Below are 18,818 nucleotides of genomic sequence, written 5' to 3' on the forward strand. Positions count from 1 at the left end.
AGAGCATCTGCTAAATGCATAAATTGTAAATGTAAATTGTAATTTATAGCCTACATATGTTCCATTAAAGCTAGACCACTGTGTGCTCATTATATTTAGCTCGTACAGTACATTTCACAGGAGTAGGTCGGTTACTTTGCATTTTGGTACTGAGAAACAATCAATCTCATCACAATAAAGCACATGCCAGCATTATGTATGCTTGCACTGAAATCTCATGTGTTTGAGTTGACAGCTCTTGTGAACGTGTTTGATGATTATAAATATAGTCTCTGTCGGGTGGAAACGTCATATGTCCAAAATTGTAACTTTTAAGGATTCAAAAGAAATATCAAAAGTATAGCAGATCAGTTCAACATGTTTCCAGCGTGGGGATCTCCTACTTTTGATGTATTTGTGCATGTGATACTGTAGTAAGATCAATAGGCTGTTAATTTACGAAAAAACACAATAAGTTAAAATATGGAGATAAGGGCTTTCTGCCCGACAGCAACAATATCGAACATATTTCCAGTCTTACAATAAAATGGCTTTGAGGCTTTACAAATGTGTTTACATTCTCTGTGAGTGAGTGTTGTTATTGGTCAAAGGATTGTTTCCGGGGAAGTACAGACGGAAGTCCCGCCCCCTGTTGAAATAATTCCACCAAACAGGTATACGATCTGGTGATGTCAACTTGTCAAGGGGCAGTATACAGAGGGGAGAATGACTTGTTTAAAGGGGTTGGAACGGAACTATTTAATGTGATTTTAATAGTTAATCATCTATTTATTAAAAACAAAACATGACCAGCAATAAAGCACACAGGTAGATTATTTTTTTAAATGTTTGTTTTTGTGGCTTTCGCCTTTATTTTATAAATAGATGTAGATGAGAAAAGGCTGGGAACGAGGCTATCTTTATGTCACTGATCATCTCTCTGTCATCCCGTTAATAACTAACCAATGATGTTGTCAATCAACAACGATGTGTCTGACACGCACGCACGCATGTTCACACGCACACATCATAAGAAACAAAGACAGATGCATCATTATTAAACATCACTCAGTGATATCAGTCCACCTTCATGCCTGTGTGCACACTCGTGCGTGCGTGCGTGCGTGCGTGCGTGCGTGCGTGCGTGCGTGCGTGCGTGCGTGCTTGCGTGCGTGCGTGCGTGCGTGCGTGCGTGCGTAATTAGTTACTTTACACCATAACCTATAATAAACTCAGCACAAAAGGTTTGGAAACTTTGGTCCATTATTTCTCCACTTTATTAATACCAATTGGTATTGTATTTTATATCATTTTAATCGTTGATTAGTCACATTTACAACAAGCTTTTAAGGATCAGACATTCGTGGTATGAGCAACACTGCTAAACGTGTGGGTTGTACCCCCCAAAAAAGCTACGCTGATCCTACAAGTGTTCAATTGGGTTGAGGTCTGGACTCTCGGCAGGCCATTCCATCCAATCCACTCCCAAATTCTGGAGGCACTCTGATGATCCTGGCTCTGTGGGGGACGAGCGTTGTTGTCATCCTGGAAGATGGCGTTAGGTCCCAGATTCTGAAGATATGGGATCGCCACTGGCTCTAGAATCTCATCCCGATATCTCACTGCATTGGCTCTCATCCCTATATCTCACTGCACTGAGATTGCCATCAATGATGACAAGTTCTGCCTTGCCTATGTGAGAGATACTGCCCCATACCATACCAAGCTGTTGTGGCTGTGTATGGATCTTCCAGACGCTAGTTCCAAAGTGTGTAAAATGAATAAAGTGTAAAAATGCCAATGTGTTGTTTTGTCCTTATTACTGTTGGAGAGTGCAATCATCCAATCCAATAAGACTAAGCATCTCAAAGCAAGGGTTGAATACCAACCATTTGCTATTTTGGCAATTGTTTTGTTAAAGTGGAGAAATATTATTTAATGGACCAAAGTTAGGATTCCAAACGTTCTGTGCTGATTTTATATAATGTATATTATACATCACACCATGGGGTGTGTGTGTGTGTGTGTGTGTGTGTGTGTGTGTGTGTGTGTGTGTGTGTGTGTGTGTGTGTGTGTGTGTGTGTGTGTGTGTGTGTGTGTGTGTGTGTGTGTGTGTGTGTGTGTGTGAATGAAATCCCATAGCGTTTATTCAATATATATATTCAATAGCACTCTGGTTGCCACTAATTTGTCACCAAGTCAGTGCACAGTAAACTGTGTGTGCACTACTTACAGTACAACGTATAGAATGCTTAAGAGCAACGCAGCTTGTCTGCAATTGTACAGACTCTGCGACTATTTACAAACCTTGGCTATTCAAAAAATATAGGCAATTAATGACGCAGTGTGAAAGGTGATTGAAGGTCAGTCAGATGATCCTCTGTCTGTTTGCATCATTATATACCACATGTCAAAGGTCAGCGTCTTCCGTACACAAGGACATTGTCTCCATGTCTCTATTCACTGAATTCCCACCTCCTGTTCTGTACAGCAGCCGCGTGTGTGTGTGTGTGTGTGTGTGTGTGTGTGTGTGTGTGTGTGTGTGTGTGTGTGTGTGTGTGTGTGTGTGTGTGTGTGTGTGTGTGTGTGTGTGTGTGTGCGTGCGTGCGTGCGTGTGTGTACTACTTCACATCTTTCTTCGACAGACATTAATTAACGTTTTCCATCGAGGTCAAGGACAAGTGGTTGTGAAGAGACAGAGTCACATGACATCTATTTCTTTGAATGGTTACATGCACCACGTTTCTGTTCATGGTCAAACGTGTTGGCTGAGGCTCACTGGAAACACACTGCTACACCTGTGGGTCTCACATGGTTCCTTGAGGTTTTTCCAAATGGCCTCCTACGTGTGTGGGTCCAACTGGGTCCATATGTACACTCTCAGAGTTAGGGGGGTCCTTGAAAAAAAAATCACACTTGTGACACATGAGGTCACGGGTAGCCTCGGCCCCATCCGTAGCCTACTCATCTGCGAAGAGAAAAGCCTGGTAAGACGAAGAGAGTGTATCGGCGGAAGTGTCGGGCCGGAACATCCGTCAGATGTATTTTCCCCGGATACGTTATTTTCCGATCAATCACAACACTTGTTTCATTCACGGAGAATGTAAACAGATTTGTAAAGCGTCAACATAATTTCCTTGAGTGGTACTTACGCCAAAATCCCGCTACTTCCGCCGATACACTCTACAGCGTAGGTCTTGCCTATACCGTGGGTCACAGGTGCAGTATCCTGAAAAGGAAGTGGGGGGGTTGAGGGGTTGCTTAAAACAAACATAAGTCCATAGCCTTGGCTGCCACATGACATCACGAGTGAAAGCCAGAACGTCTGTGCTAAACTAAACAAGCTGCTAGTAGTGGTACTCTAAGTGCTTTTCTATTAGTATTATATTATTAGCTTGTGTGGTAGTCTTGTAGTGGCAGAAAATACTACACTGCCTGGAGCAAGGCTTCCACCTGTTGATTGTCTGTCAAGATGACCTATTCTTACCCAAGACCCATGTTTGACCATGTCCACTGACCATACCTCAAATGTATTTGTGTTCCTTCACTGTGTATAAGAGAGACTCATGTCTACAGCTAGGGAGGCTGGCATCCGTGCACCTCCCTGGACTGGTACAGACCATTCCTTGTAATAAACGTGACATTGGTTCAGTTCACTCTCTACCTCGATTATTTCTTAAAGTCTCTGTTATGAGTATTGAGTTTCCACAACAATTATGGCGCTGTGAGCAGGGTGTTTCTACTGTCCGTCAGCATTCTCTTTTTCAGATGAGAGCGCTGTGCATATGGATCTGAGATGCTGGTCCGACAGGGACAACACCTAAACGAACTTTGGGGTAAGAGTGTTTTGACTCAATGTACAACATTTTGTATTTTGAGGCTGTATCGTTAGAGATACAGCCGTACAAAGTACTAGTTCATCGTATTCATCGTATTTAAAAGAGCTGGTGACAGTCCCTCATCGTATTCATCGTATTTAAAAGAGCTGGTGACAGTCCCTCATCGTATTCATCGTATTTGAAGGAGCTGGTGACAGTCCCTCCTCATCGTATTTCATCGTTGCCGAGTGGTAACAGTCTTTCATAGACATTTAGATAGAGAAACTATAGCCTATATCAGTAGGATAGGGAATAGCATAGGAAATCATACAGACAGCGTCCACCGTTATTTTCTTTCTTTTCTCTCCTGGTGGGACCAAACAGCCCACAGGGAAGATTAAAAGAGAATGGTGAAACAGCAAATTGTATGAGATTAATTCATAGGTTCTGGTAACGCGTAAGACTCGAGCAGCAGGTATGAATGTGGAATGTGGAATGTGGAATGTTGAGTATGGAATGGAAGTGGGTGGACACGTACGTGTGGATGAACGGAAAATACTATTTTTGTAAAAAGTCAAATGGTGATTTCCTAGTATAAATGTGGCGTTGTGAACAAGTAAGTATGAAGAATGTGGTCCTGGTATCTCAGTTTAGTGTCACCACCCATGGTTAGTGAACAGCAGTTAGCAGTTGTCAGAGGCAGACTCAGGCAGACAGACAGTCTCAGAAAATAGCAGGTCTACCGGTACGCACATCCCAGTAAATGCTGTCTTGTTGGCAGTATAGCAGGTTCAGATAGTAGTAATGGTTAATAGTAGGGTTGTTTTAAGGTCCGAGTATTCAAAGTAATTAACAAACAGTAACGTGGTTAGCTGATCATCATGGTCATATATATTATCTTATTACGTCTTATTTTAAATGTAATGACAATATAACAATTTCCCAGAGTCACGGCAAGTTGAGTGTAATTGTGCTTTGTCACTTTTTATATTTGGACTAAATAGATAGGCAAAATTATACTCAAAGCATGAAATGTATAGGTAATTAGTAACTCCTTACAATAGGTAATGTTTGTAACTGTCATCGTAGTTTTACCCAGTCAAGATAGGAACCCCTGTTTGTGTTAAGTAGCCCCGTTCTTCTCCCCCACCATTGACAGCAGCTGCCCTGAGTGGCCACACATGGAGTCTGGTGAGTGTAAATAAGTCTATTATTACAGTAATATGAGTGGTGGAGAAAGGTTCTGAAATGTGTTACTTATACATACACGATATAGGAATACTCTGTAGCAAGTAAATGTCCAGAATTCAAATGTAGGCTTAATAGTAAATTAGTGTTGGCTGTGGCTGTATTTAAGAAACTATAAAACTAAAACAATTTAGCAGAATGTCTCATTTTGAATTATAAAATAACTGTAAAATAAGCAGATCTACGAGCTCACAATGTGTTGTTCTTGTAAATTAGTTATTTGCAACAGGGAAAAAATGTATATAGGGCTGGAGTGGTTAATGTATGTTTTGTAATAACCATAATCTACACAGTAACCAGTAATTACAGTATTCAACTACATGCGTATGAGTATTACGGTCCCATATACGGACAGGTCATCCATTAGGGAAGACATGGTTTGGAGTTGTGTTGAGTTGATCATATGGACAAGCAATTCCCTCATGAGAAACTGTGTGAGTGTGAACCTAAAGAGTGAGACACAGAACTCATACGTTAGTGTGAGTGAGGTGCAATTAGATATGTAAAGGGTATTATTGGCCAAATTGATTCACCAGACATAGAAATGAGTAGTACTGTGTTTTGCGTAACCTGGGTACTGCTGGACCATTGAGTGCACCACTTATCACATCGCACGATTGCTAAAAGAGAGGTCAATAAGTCACATGTACAGTCAGTAGACTGCTTCCGCACTTTGATGTTTGAACGATATATGCATGTGTTGGTTTGGGGCCCAACACACGGGAAAGGACTGTTTTCCGAAAAGTGACATTTTGTGAACATGGGAGGCACTCGGACAGAGGGACAATGGAGGACTACGTGAAAAAGGGAACATTCCAGGCTTGATGAACTAATGATTGTTCTTTTTCCTTTCATGTGATTGAACACTGGGCATCTCTTGAGGCGGTGTGCGATTGTGATCGTGGTTTGCGTTGGTGGTCTCGCAGTGACTGGGTGAGTAAAGTGGCATATGAGCCAAGTGCTATTTCTTGTCAGCATTTTGGATAGCTGATCACTTCAATTCAACTTTATTGTGGTGAGCAGCAACCCATGACTCCCCTGGGCCACAGTCTCTTGGCGTCATTCATGGTGTTGATTTCGTCACCTCCGTTGGTGCATGGTGACGGGGTTGACATTGTTGGTGCCTAAAAGAAGCAGTTTTGCGACGTGGGTAACAGGACACTGTCCTTTATGAGTTGAGATGACATGCAGTATAGTATTTACGTGAACCAGCACTATGCCTATTGCTAGCTGACATGTCATATTTGTTTTAGATGAGATACTGGTGATTTGATTTGGATAAGGAATGGCTTGTCGATATGATCACACAACTGTCCTATAGTCAATAGTCTATCAGACAACTGAATTAAGGGAGTTTTAGGACTCACAAATCTTGTAGTAAATTGGTCTTGATTCAAACGTAATATTAATGAACAAATAGGTCAAATCAGACAAACCCACAGCCAAATAGGGGATGATTCCCTATGTAATGTTTAATGCAGAGTGGTCAATGGCCACTCAGATACATCATGCAAATAGGGATACAAAATTGGCATGAGCACACAAGGTTCGACTTTATACATTGACTAATTATGTAGATTTAAAATGCGTAAATACTACTGTAGCACCCTTAAACAAAATAGGTAATATACGACATAGATATGGAACAGTAAAGTAAGAAATAAGTTGTTGTTACGGAAACGGTGGATGGCATGACGTCATGTCTCCCTCCCATGCGTGCCCAGGAGCACTGAAGAATATATATAACACAGGCAGATAGATACCGTATACTACTGAGTATCTCATATTGTAAGTAAGACTCGCATATCAAGGGGTACCTAAATCAGTGGGCTTGACTAGTTCACCAGCCCCCCCAACGCCTAAGGCAAGATAGCATAGGCATTTTCAGTTACATAAGTAAACTTGTCCGCAGAAATAGCCCGATCACAGCTGTTAAAATAACAGTGGGGGCTCATATTGGTCAGTTTCAGTTCAGTTGAGTTTTTCTAATTTAAGGAGAGTTTCACAGCATGACATGTCACTTACGCCAACCAGGTGTCCATTTGCACCCCTCATTTCAGAGTAGCAGTGTGATTGACAGGCATCAGTGTTTGGGGGGGGGGGGCAAGAGAAGGTCCCCTAATAGTTGGATAATTCACACTCATGGCAAATGCCCTGTTGGCTCATTTTTGTAGTCAACATTTACCTAATACCTCTCCTACCTCACTTTATTCAGCTAGAGATCGTGGTCAGGCATTTCACTTAACTATATTCTTGATTCCAAGCAGTGATGTAAATAGATTATCAATGTAATGAGTCCTGGGATGCAGGAATGATTTTGTAAATAAGTCAGGGGGATCTATCAGTCCCATGTCAACAACGTTAGGAGTTATATTTTGCCATTTTTACAAAGTGCAGCATACTCCACAGTTCAGTAACATAGCGTAATACACACATGCACTGTCACTGACGGTGCATGGTTACAGCTGCTGTTGCATTGTAGTCAGTCTTTTTCCTATTTGTATAAACAATGGTCAGATACCTGTGCAACCGGATTTCTGAATCCGATTGTGTTTTCATTACTGTTAGCAACACTACCAGTGTTGAAAGTGCGAGCTTCATCTGTGTACATAAAATATGGCTTGTAATATCCCAAAAAGGGGCGTAAACAGTTGTCGCTTCCAGCCGGCATCCTTGTTTCAGACAGGGACTTGTCCATGCAATTATGTGCCGGAGGAGGACTTTAGAAGGAAGGATTTTTATTGTCTGGACTTTCCATCAAACAATCAAGCAGCAAGCATACTGGTCAATTAATTAAGACGCATACACATTTGTATGATAAGCTATGAGGTTCAATTTGAATGTCTAGTTGATCATGGTGTTTATTTATATATCAATAAATATATCAATAATAGTGTAAACCATATACAGCAGAGTCATGTACATACTATTTTAACAATGAGAACCTACAGCAGAGTCATGTAAATACTATTTTAACAAAGAGAACATTATGTAAATACTATTTTAAGTTACGAGTCATGTAAATACTAGCATTTTATTTTAAGAAATCAGTAGTGAACCCGCGGATCAGCTATTTTCAATGAACAAGATTTAACAGTTAAAAACCATTTAACTGTTGTAATATGTTTTATATTTTGATTAACTATAATGGTCACAAATCTTAAATCGGCCTTCCTACTTACCGGAGAAAGTTTATTGTTAGTGTGTTTTTTCAAAATGTATTCCTAGATGTGTTTCTTTCCAAATTTAAGTATTTCTAGGTTATCCTTAGTTTATTGCTCTATAGATGTGAGATCATTTTATTTGAAGTTAGGGAAAAAAAATGTACCGAAAGATAGAAAAGGATTTTTAAAAATAGCAGATCTGCGTGCACAAAACATACCTAGCACGTTGTTTCAATTATAGATAGACTGGCAGGAGGAAGTGACAAATAGGGTAAAATAGCTTAGTGTTAATAGGATGTTGATGCTGTTAAATAGCTTAGGTAATATTAAAAATGTTTAAAGTAAAGCGATGGTTCTAGCAATTATGAGCAATTCTATGGATAAATTTTATCTATATCCGAAAGAAGTGCTCAGAGGGGGGACATGTATAGTTTAAGAAGTGTATAGTTTAAGAAGTATAGTTTAAGTTGAACATAATTTAATTCAAATTCATTTTAAGCATTGGAACATAATTTAATTCATTACATAATTTAATTCAAATTCATTTTAAGCATTGGAACATAATTTAATTCATTTTAAGAATTGGAACATTTTAATTTAATTCATTTTAGGGATTTGTAAGTATTTTAAGTATTTGTAAGTATTTTAAGTATTTGTAAGTGTTAGTTGAGTGATTAGCGAGAAAAGGAGTTCCATTTAGGGGGAGCATCTTGGTGCAAGAAGGTCTCATATGGGCTGACAGGGGAGGTTTGAGCCAATTAAGGGTCCTAGCAATTACGGGTCCTAGGGTTGTCATGTCAACCTAACTAGGTAACATTAACTTGTCTTCATGGGGGGCATGAAATCAGGTCACCAGTCTAAAAGAAATTGTGACAACAAGAGTGTCTGTGACACATGTAAAAGGAAGCACCCTACCAACCAAGTTAAGCAGACAGGTGGGGCCCAGCCGGGGGTCAAGTGGCGACCTATGGGTTAGGCCACTACACAGATTTGGTGTGATATGGAGCGAAGTAGAATGAAGACCTACGCAGTGGCAAGTGTGGAGAATGAATGGCCCGGGTATGTGTGGAATGTGATGTTTATCGAGTAGGCCTATAAGTAAGTAAAATGTTTTAAGGTATCACTGTGTACAACAGTGTTATTTTTAGGTGAAGTCATTCTAATGAAAATTGTTCTTTCCTACTTTCCAGGACTGGATGGTGAATCAATGAGATGGTCTAAATGTGTTGACAATTTAATGAATATCTTCCTTTCCCAGTGTGCATGGCATGGTTAATATGGCGATATTGACTAACTCACTAAAAACTTAGAATAACTCGTCTAGGAAGAGTGTTGTGATACAATGCAATTCCAGGAGGAAGGACAAAGGGAAAAATGAGTATCTATAGACATTACATCGACAAGGTAAGAACCCACTCACTCCCACACGATCTCATACATTATTGAAATATTTGTATTGACAGGAGGATACTAGTAGTGATGAAATACAGTGTAAAGATGCAATAATGTGTAACCTGTCAATGTAGCTAATAACCATAAGAGAGGGAGTTAACCATAAATCAGACTGTGAAAGATTGTGATCAACTGTGATCAAGATAGATCTTAATAAATTCCTAATTATGTATCATCTGGGGAAAAGTATAGAACAAATGTTTTAGAATAGGGGTAGTGTGTTGTTTTGTTTTTTTCCAGCTCTGAAATCCAATAAATTAAGAGAAACATATCAGGAGATGTGTTTAAACAAGGAAAAAACAAACAAACAAATGAAGACAACCAGAGAAAGCACTGAAAGGATTTGGGTTTGTATGATGGGTAAATATACACACATACATTGACGTCAGTCTAGTGTTATATGAATTACAATTTAGGCATTTAGCAGACGCTCTTAATCCAGAGCGACTTACATTAAGCAATAACAAAAAGCATGGCATACATCACATGTATAAAAAGTAGTTATCATGAATCATGCGTAAACTAAGAACGTAACATTGGAGTATCTATGTAAACTATACATACTATACTATATAATATATTATACATGTGTACTATAAAGTGCTATGACTACATAAAGTGCAATTCTAGAGCTGTCTACATAACAAGCTGAAGCTGAAGACAATTAATGAAAAATAATAATAATAATAATAATAATATTGAAATGAATTTTGTATAACCACCTTTTTAACCACGGTGGAAATAATTCAAGTGAACAAAATTACCTGCAAGTTGTTCTCCCTCTAAGAAAACCTGACAGACATATAAATATGTCACATGGGCCAGTGACACCAATGAGAGCCAAGCCACATCATCATGTCCGTCCAGAGACTCCAGACGTCCCTACAAGGCCCACACGCATTCAATCCCCGCAGTCACCCCCCAGTGACAGCGATGGGAGCCGGATAAAGACGAAATACTGGGCCCACCATGGGGAAAAAAGACTAAAATGCCATGCCACAACGTGTGACAGAAACATAAGGAGAGGAGAACATTTGCATGGAGGAAAGAACCACGGAAAAAGACTACACCTGATGCTGGCTTATGAGTGATCGCTCAAGACAAATCGAGGGTCGTAGGTTGGAATTTCCCAATAAGAAGGAAAAGGGTTTTCGCCCCTACCAGCCATCAGAAGTTGTGTGTAATAAAAAGAAAATTATCATGTGGGTGAACATTGAATACACTTAAATGTAAACCTTTCTTACTCTAGGAGATAGTCCATATATAAGTCATCTTTTTGTAGTAAATTTGCAGACAGTATAGTATCTCATGTTCCTTGGTATAAATTCATATTAGGAATTTAATTTACATATTTGAAATGGCGGACTGTAGTGGCAGAAAATACTACACTGCCTGGAGCAAGGCTTCCACCTGTTGATTGTCTGTCAAGATGACCTATTCTTACCCAAGACCCATGTTTGACCATGTCCACTGACCATACCTCAAATGTATTTGTGTTCCTTCACTGTGTATAAGAGAGACTCATGTCTACAGCTAGGGAGGCTGGCATCCGTGCACCTCCCTGGACTGGTACAGACCATTCCTTGTAATAAACGTGACATTGGTTCAGTTCACTCTCTACCTCGATTATTTCTTAAAGTCTCTGTTATGAGTATTGAGTTTCCACAACAGTCTGTAGTTTATAGTTGTATAGTTTGTGTTCAAGCAGTAGGCTAGTGGCACTTTGTAGTAGTGTAATTAGTTTCACCCTGTATGTTTGGTTAATTATGGGTGTGCGAGATTTGTACTCATAATGAGAAATTATATATTGGGTCAGATTGGTTGGAGATGTAAGCAGCTCCTTTAGAGGGGGAGAGCTCAGGTCCCCACATTCCATTCTACAAACATCGGGGGTTTTACGGCCCTCTCCTGTTGGAAGACAGGCCATTATTGACTCCTTTCACAGGGCAGAGTCAACTCATGTAGAACATACAATAATGGAGTAACCAATCTTTAATTCCTCTTCAATTGTTTAAATGTGTTCTAATAACCTATTATATATTGGGTTGGTAAAAAGGCTAAATGATAAATACCTGTAATAGTCTGACGGTTTAATCTAACCTAAAGTCAGATCTCCACACTGTCCTCTCACAGAGAGGGCAGAAGTGATGCATGGGTCAGTGGCATGTGATTGGCTGAAAGTGTAGCATGAAGGTGGGACTTCAGTCAGGGCCCACTGTGACTATATGCTGTATGGCACAAAGTGAGTTAGATTCACCAATACCATCGAACGTGAACATGTCTAGGCAGAGACCAGCGGTAATGTATTTGCTATATATTATGTGCTATAAATAGATGTTTGTGCATTATTCATAATCGATGTAATATGATGTTTAGATTGTAACCAGTGTTCTCTCTGTGTTCTTGTCATCCCGATCATTGTTTAATTACCATTTGATTATGATAAGGTAGATTTAAAACCACATAATTACACTTAATTAATGTACCATTAATGTACCACTTAATCACTTAATAACTAAGTCTGAAAGTCATCTATGACAAGCTAAGCGTACCATGATCTGGGACAGTCTTAGAGTGTTCAAATGATAGCTAGAATTCCTACCGACAGAGTCAGGATAGAACCACAGACCAATAGGACCTGTAATCCAGATTCCGGGGTTACTGTATTCATCTTGAGTTGGGGGGAAGTGTGAACAGAACGTGTGAATGTATGATTGTAAGTGTTTAATTAATATGAATTAATAAAAACCCTATAAAATGCACGTTTGAGTTCATCAAATATAAGCTATCATTGGGAGCATTTAGTTCACTGTGCGTGTACTGTGCGCGTTAGTCACTTTAACTCTGCCTACTGCATGGGCTGGTCGGAGCCGGGCACAACATCGCCAAATAACCGAACAGTTTGAAATCGTTGTGCACTAAAGTGCACAGGTTTAAATCATAGATTTAAGAGCTTTGTACCGTGCGCTGGGATCAGCGCACAGTTTTAAATCGTTGTGCCGTAATATAGTCTATAATCTAGGCATATTACAGTTTTAAATCGTGGTAGGTCACTGACGTGACTTGATTTAAAAGAAAGTACCGTGCGCTGGGATCAGCGCACAGTTTGAAATCGCGGCCGGGCGGTTTGACTAGTAATAGCCTATAATCTAGACATATTGCTAGTGTAAATCGCTGCGTGCAGCGACAAGATCTGTACTACAGACCGGTTTCCCTTCTATCCTTCCTATCTAAAACTCTCGAACGTGCTGTCTTTAAACAACTGTCCTCCTATCTCCACCAGAACAACCTCCTGGACTCCAACCAGTCTGGGTTCAAAGTGGGTCACTCGACAGAGACTGCCCTGCTGGCAGTGACGGAGTCGCTCCATGCCGCTAGAGCGAACTCTCTCTCCTCCGTCCTGATACTCCTGGACCTGTCTGCAGCGTTCGACACGGTGAACCATCTGATCCTCCTCTCCACCCTCGAGGGGATGGGTGTCTCAGGCTCTGCACTCTCCCTGTTTGCATCCTACCTGACGGGTCGCTCCTACCAGGCGATGCTGAGAGGGTCTGTGTCAGAACCACACAGGCTCACAACTGGGGTTCCCCAAGGCTCGGTTCTGGGTCCTCTTCTTTTCTCTCTCTACACTACATCTCTGGGTGCTGTCATCCACTCCCATGGCTTTTCCTACCACTGCTATGCCGATGACACCCAGCTGATCCTCTCATTCCCCCCCTCTGATACCCAAGTGGAGGCACGCATTGCTGCTTGTCTGGCTGACATCTCGGCGTGGATGTCGACAAACCACCTGAAGCTCAACCTGGACAAGACCGAGCTGATGTTCCTCCCGGGGAAGGGCTGTCCGCACCGAGACATGGCCATCACCATTGATAATGCTGTGGTGACCTCAACTCGGACTGCGAAGAATCTGGGTGTGACCCTGGACGATCAACTGACGTTCTCGGCAAACATCGCATCAGTGACAAGGTCCTGCAGATTCCTCCTCTACAACATCAGGAGGATTCGCCCCTTCCTCACGGAGAAGGTAGCCCAGGTGCTCATCCAGGCTCTCGTCATCTCCCGCCTGGACTACTGCAACTCCCTCCTTGCTGGTGCTCCGGCATCTGCCATCAGACCTCTGGAGCTTGTTCAGAAAGCTGCGGCTCGTCTGGTGTTCAACCGCCCCAAGTTCTCCCACACAACCATCCTTCTCCGTTCTCTACACTGGCTCCCCGTAGCGGCTCGCATCCAGTTCAAAACCCTGGTGTTAGCCTATAGGGCAGTGAAAGGAACAGCTCCTTCCTACCTCCGGGCTATGGTCGATGCCTACACCCCTGCCCGACCACTTCGGTCTGCCACCTCGGGGCGACTGATTGCCTCGCCACTCAAGGGTCCTTCTGGCCGATCCACACGGTCACGACTCTTTTCTGTTCTGGCCCCACAGTGGTGGAATGAACTTCCCACTGATGTTAGGACAGCAGAGTCACTGCCCATATTTCGCCGCAGGTTGAAAACCCACCTCTTCAGGAAACACTACCCTTCCTCTCTGCCTGACCTACTTGTTGTTAACTAGTTGTACGAACGCTTGTTTTCTATTGTTGTATTGTTTATTGGATCTTGTTTAGTCGATACACTTAATTGTTTTAGCTCATGCTCATTTGATTTAGCTATTTTGTCTCATCTGTTTAAGGAAATAGGTAGCTGATATATTGCACTTTTACCTTAGCGCTAGGTATACTCTTGGTTGCTTGTTTTTGCAGAAAATGCACTAAAGACTTCTGGTGATTAGTAGTTTTTGTTCCCTACCTATGTTGAATACACTTATTGTAAGTCGCTTTGGATAAAAGCGTCTGCTAAATGACTGTAATGTAATGTAATGTAATGTAATGTAATGTAACACAATTTATTTCCAATAGGGCTGCTGTGGATAGAGCGTTGCAGTCCCGCCTCCTACCCTGGACCAGGAAATGAAACCCAATGCATTATTCTCATAGACATTTCTTAAAGTATTTATTTAAAGACGGTTACGCCGCGGACAAAGCCAACTCGAGTCGTGACAACTCATGACAACACAAACAATATTTTGGACCAAACAAATAATTAGAAAGAAGAAAAAAACGGCTTTTTTTGTTGTTTTTCTTCTTTGTAATTATTTGTTTGGTCCAAAATATTGTTTGTGTTGTCATGAGTTGTCACGACTCGAGTTGGCTTTGTCCGCGGCGTAACCGTCTTTAAATAAATACTTTAAGAAATGTCTATGAGAATAATGCATTGGGTTTCATTTCCTGGTCCAGGGTAGGAGGCGGGACTGCGACGCTCTATAGAGCCTTTTGTTATCAGCAAAGGTTGCCATTTGGAATGTGTCTATTTGATCTGCATGGTCTGAAGTGGCTTTGTGAGAAGCAGGAGGTCAGTCCGTTGCTCTCCACAGGTTGGCAGAGGGAGTGTAGTGCCCAGGATTACATTAGACAATATTGACACGTGTTATAAAATTTGAAGTGGCTTTGTGAGTCCTTCACCAGAGAACGCAAGCAGCGTCTTCAATATCACCCACGTTGCAAATCATTGTGATCTTATAGATTGGCTATATTGTCAGTGAAGAGATTTGGTTGGGAGGGTGTTGAATCAGTTTTGGACGATATAGGCATAGGGTTTAAGTGCTTAAAATATCATTTATTCATTAGAATATGTCAGAGATTTCATCTTTAAATCTATTGGTCCTGCATCATGGCAGATTATATCTGCAAGCAGGTGGAAGCAATCTGAACCCGATGAACGAGGGACTTGTCTGACGATGTACAATACAATATCGCCGCATGTCAGAGAAAGAAACCTTGTATCTCCATATTTAAACTTTTTATATTTTTTCGTGAATTAATGCCCTACTTCATCATACAATAGTGTCACACAACAGTAGGGAAAATAGCGATCTACAAGCTCACAACGCATCAAACGCGCCAGTGCTATGAGCTTGTAGGTTGGCTATCTTTCACTAGTTTAAATCATAATAAAAAGGAACGGTTTTGGACTTAGAAGGTTTACGCCCGACAGCGGAGATGTGAGAGGTCATTTCGATGTGTGCCTGCAGCTCTGCTCCACATTCTACCGTTTCATTGTAAACTGGCTCCTGGTTTTCAAGGTAAGTGACCCATGCAGGCAAATGAAAGGAAGTCGTATGGAAATAACATTATTCTGCATAATGCCGCTTTAATGGTATGCTAATTGTATGCAAATGATATGCTAATTGGAGCGGATTCCGTTCAACCCAACAGATGGTTTCAGTGTCGCTGTAATGGACCCACTGATGGGGAAGGTGGGAGTGTTTGCGTGTGCGTGCATGTGTATGTGTGTCTGTGTACGTGTGTGTGCGTGTCAGTCAAAGTGGGGGGGTGACAGACGACTGAGACGAGTGAGAGAGGGACAAAGTTCAGTTACATTTCAGATCCGTTATTTTTTCACTGACAGTGACATATATTGTCCTGATGCGGAGCCCCGCACAATCAGTGAGGATGGTGCTGGCTGCCACATGGATACCACACTGGTATAACCTGCTAAATGCGGACGGCATTGACACAGAGTCCGTCCCACAGATCTCAGATAGAGGCACATCTCGTCATCAGTGCATGGGCCACAAGGCCCTGCACGGATTGTGCCCACATCCCTGTTGGGGCTGGCCTGCCTGCCCACCTATATGCCTGCTAGATTGTTTCACAACCAAATGAGGGAGCCCAGTCTTGGAGACCATCTGCCTAAGACAGTTTGGCCCCTTAGAGGCCCTGACAGGGCCCAACAGTGACTGCAATCCTGCTTCACCACCCTGCTTAGGAGGGTGGGAAGGGTGCAACTCAATAGGCTGACTAGCTCGTACTCTGATCAGGCCGTATGGTAGAATGCAGGGATTGGTGCCAGCACCACCTAAACATTGCCATGTAGGAAGCGGCAGCATCCTTCATGCACTGATAGGGACATTATTGTGGCTGACACTGCTAACAACAAGAATGCTGTCCTGCGAGAAGCCACCCAAGTGTCCACGCTTAACTGGCTCATGCCGCAAGGCAGACAGTACCACCTCCCGTTGGGGACTGCCGACCTAATGTGCGAGGGATTAACGGTGCGAGCGCCCTTCAGTAACTGGGTGATCTTCGTGTTGCCCTTGTGTGGGTCAGTGGTCCGCCGTGTCACCAGGTCACCGGCGTAGCCCATTACCCTGGATAAGGAGGGAGCTCACTCCGTGGCTCTGATAACCGGTTTCCCCCACACACCATTACACCCAGGCGCTTAAACGGCCATGCCGTAATACACCCTTATGGTGGTTCTGCTCACCCCTGACAGTCTCGTCACACTCTGCTGTGTGAACAGACGGAACTATACACGTTTACATACATGTAAACTGACACTGTCAGCAACACGCCCGCATAGTGCCTGACCGTAAATGACAGATAATGCACTGGTCACATGTTCAGGGGAGCCGGGGGAACAAAGTGCACCGTGGTTGCCCTCAGCCCTAAGGGGCGAAGGCCCAAGCTGGCTCACTGTAATCGGGATGAGCCCTGAAGGTGGCCCGTCACTGGAGCGAGGGACAGAGTCCCAGCAGAGTCCCAGCTTTTCCCTCCAACACATGCCGAGAAACCTTGCGGACTGTGAGAACTGACTCCTGCAAGCCCTCCAGTTGGGGCACCGGCCTAGGTGCCCAACGTGCTGCCGGAGCCACATTGTTGTGGCACTTCACCTCTTGAGCAAACGCACAACAGCCGGTCAACCAATTTAGGATGTGACGGCTCTCCCGATGCAAGGGTCCCAGGGGGCTAGGTATATGCTGAATGGGAGGACACAGAACTCAGGTTCTGTCGTGAGATAGCGCCAGTGCGTCGGATCTCGGGGTCTGAGAATAAGCATCCCCCATTCGAGCATGGCAGGCCAGTTGCCTCGGAGGCCGGTCTGTCAAACCCTAGCCCTTCCTTGACCGGGGAGTGTTGTATGTAGCATACAACCCACCTAAGACATGGTGGAACCTACCCAGGAGTCCACCTGAATTGACAGCTCGAGAGACAGCAGGCACGTCTAGCCATACCCCGCCGGTTGGCCTCCAAACCTAACTGGGGTTGCACAGCTTGAGGAGCTGTCGAGGCCAGTTGCCTGCCACTGCCTGGGGAGCCTGAAGCCAGTTGCTGTAGCTCCTCCATAAGGTCAGGGCCCTTATGGTCACCGAAGCACCATGTGTAAGCAGGTGCTGGCGGCATTGAAAAAATAGCCCTGTGTTGGCTAGCTGCGCCTAGACAGCCATGAGTTTGTGACTTCTCTGGATGAGAAGAGCTTTCTCTGTGGTTTCTAACCGGTAACCGGATTCTACCACGCAGAGTCACACCTAGGTGCCTAAACGGGCCCCCAGACCGTGGCGGCAGCGATCAGCGCCAACAGATGGCCTCAGAGATCCGCCGACTGTGTCAGCTCTCTCTGGGTTCTACCCCGCTGGCCGCCGCAGCGGTATACAGCCACGATGTTTAACCCGGAGTTTCTCCGACGAGGTCGGTTTCGCTCAGGGTCTCACAACGCTATGCAGCCAGGGGAACCAAGGCTCCACCAACGGGGTCGGTTTCACACTTGGGACCCTTTGGCCACGCCGAGCGCCGTCGCAAGGTTTCCCCCAACGTGGTCAGGTTTCACCAGGGACGGACGCACGGACAAGACTGAGGCTTCCTCCGCGAGCGGGTTCGGCACTCAGCTTGTTTGCTGTTGTTGTTTTTGTGGAGCTACGCGGCGCCCTGAGAGGAGTCGTCGAGACGACCGGCTCTCTTCTTACATCGGTAAGTGGACTGTGTGCCACGCAGCTGTATGTTGTTTATATATTTATATATTGTTTAAGTGTCAAAACTGCTGAGATACACGAAACGTCTGCTCTCGTGGAAATCAAAAATTCAAAGTGGCCATGCCCAGACGGGGCTTAAATAGCCCGCTGATTGGCATCTGGGCAGGGCCACCAGAGAAGATGTGTCTTAAAGAGATATCCACGTACACTGCCCCGTGGGGTCAGTTCCCGTACAAATTGAATAATTTGTAGTGGAGAGCCAGTCTCGAACACGATAGAGAACCAGGATTACATTTGTAAAAAATAAATATCCATATGTTCAATTAATATAAAAAAATGTAATATTAATGTAGTGTTAAAATGCAGCGT

This window comes from Electrona antarctica (assembly GCF_951216825.1).
Source record: "Electrona antarctica genome assembly, chromosome: 9".
NCBI lineage: Eukaryota > Metazoa > Chordata > Actinopteri > Myctophiformes > Myctophidae > Electrona > Electrona antarctica.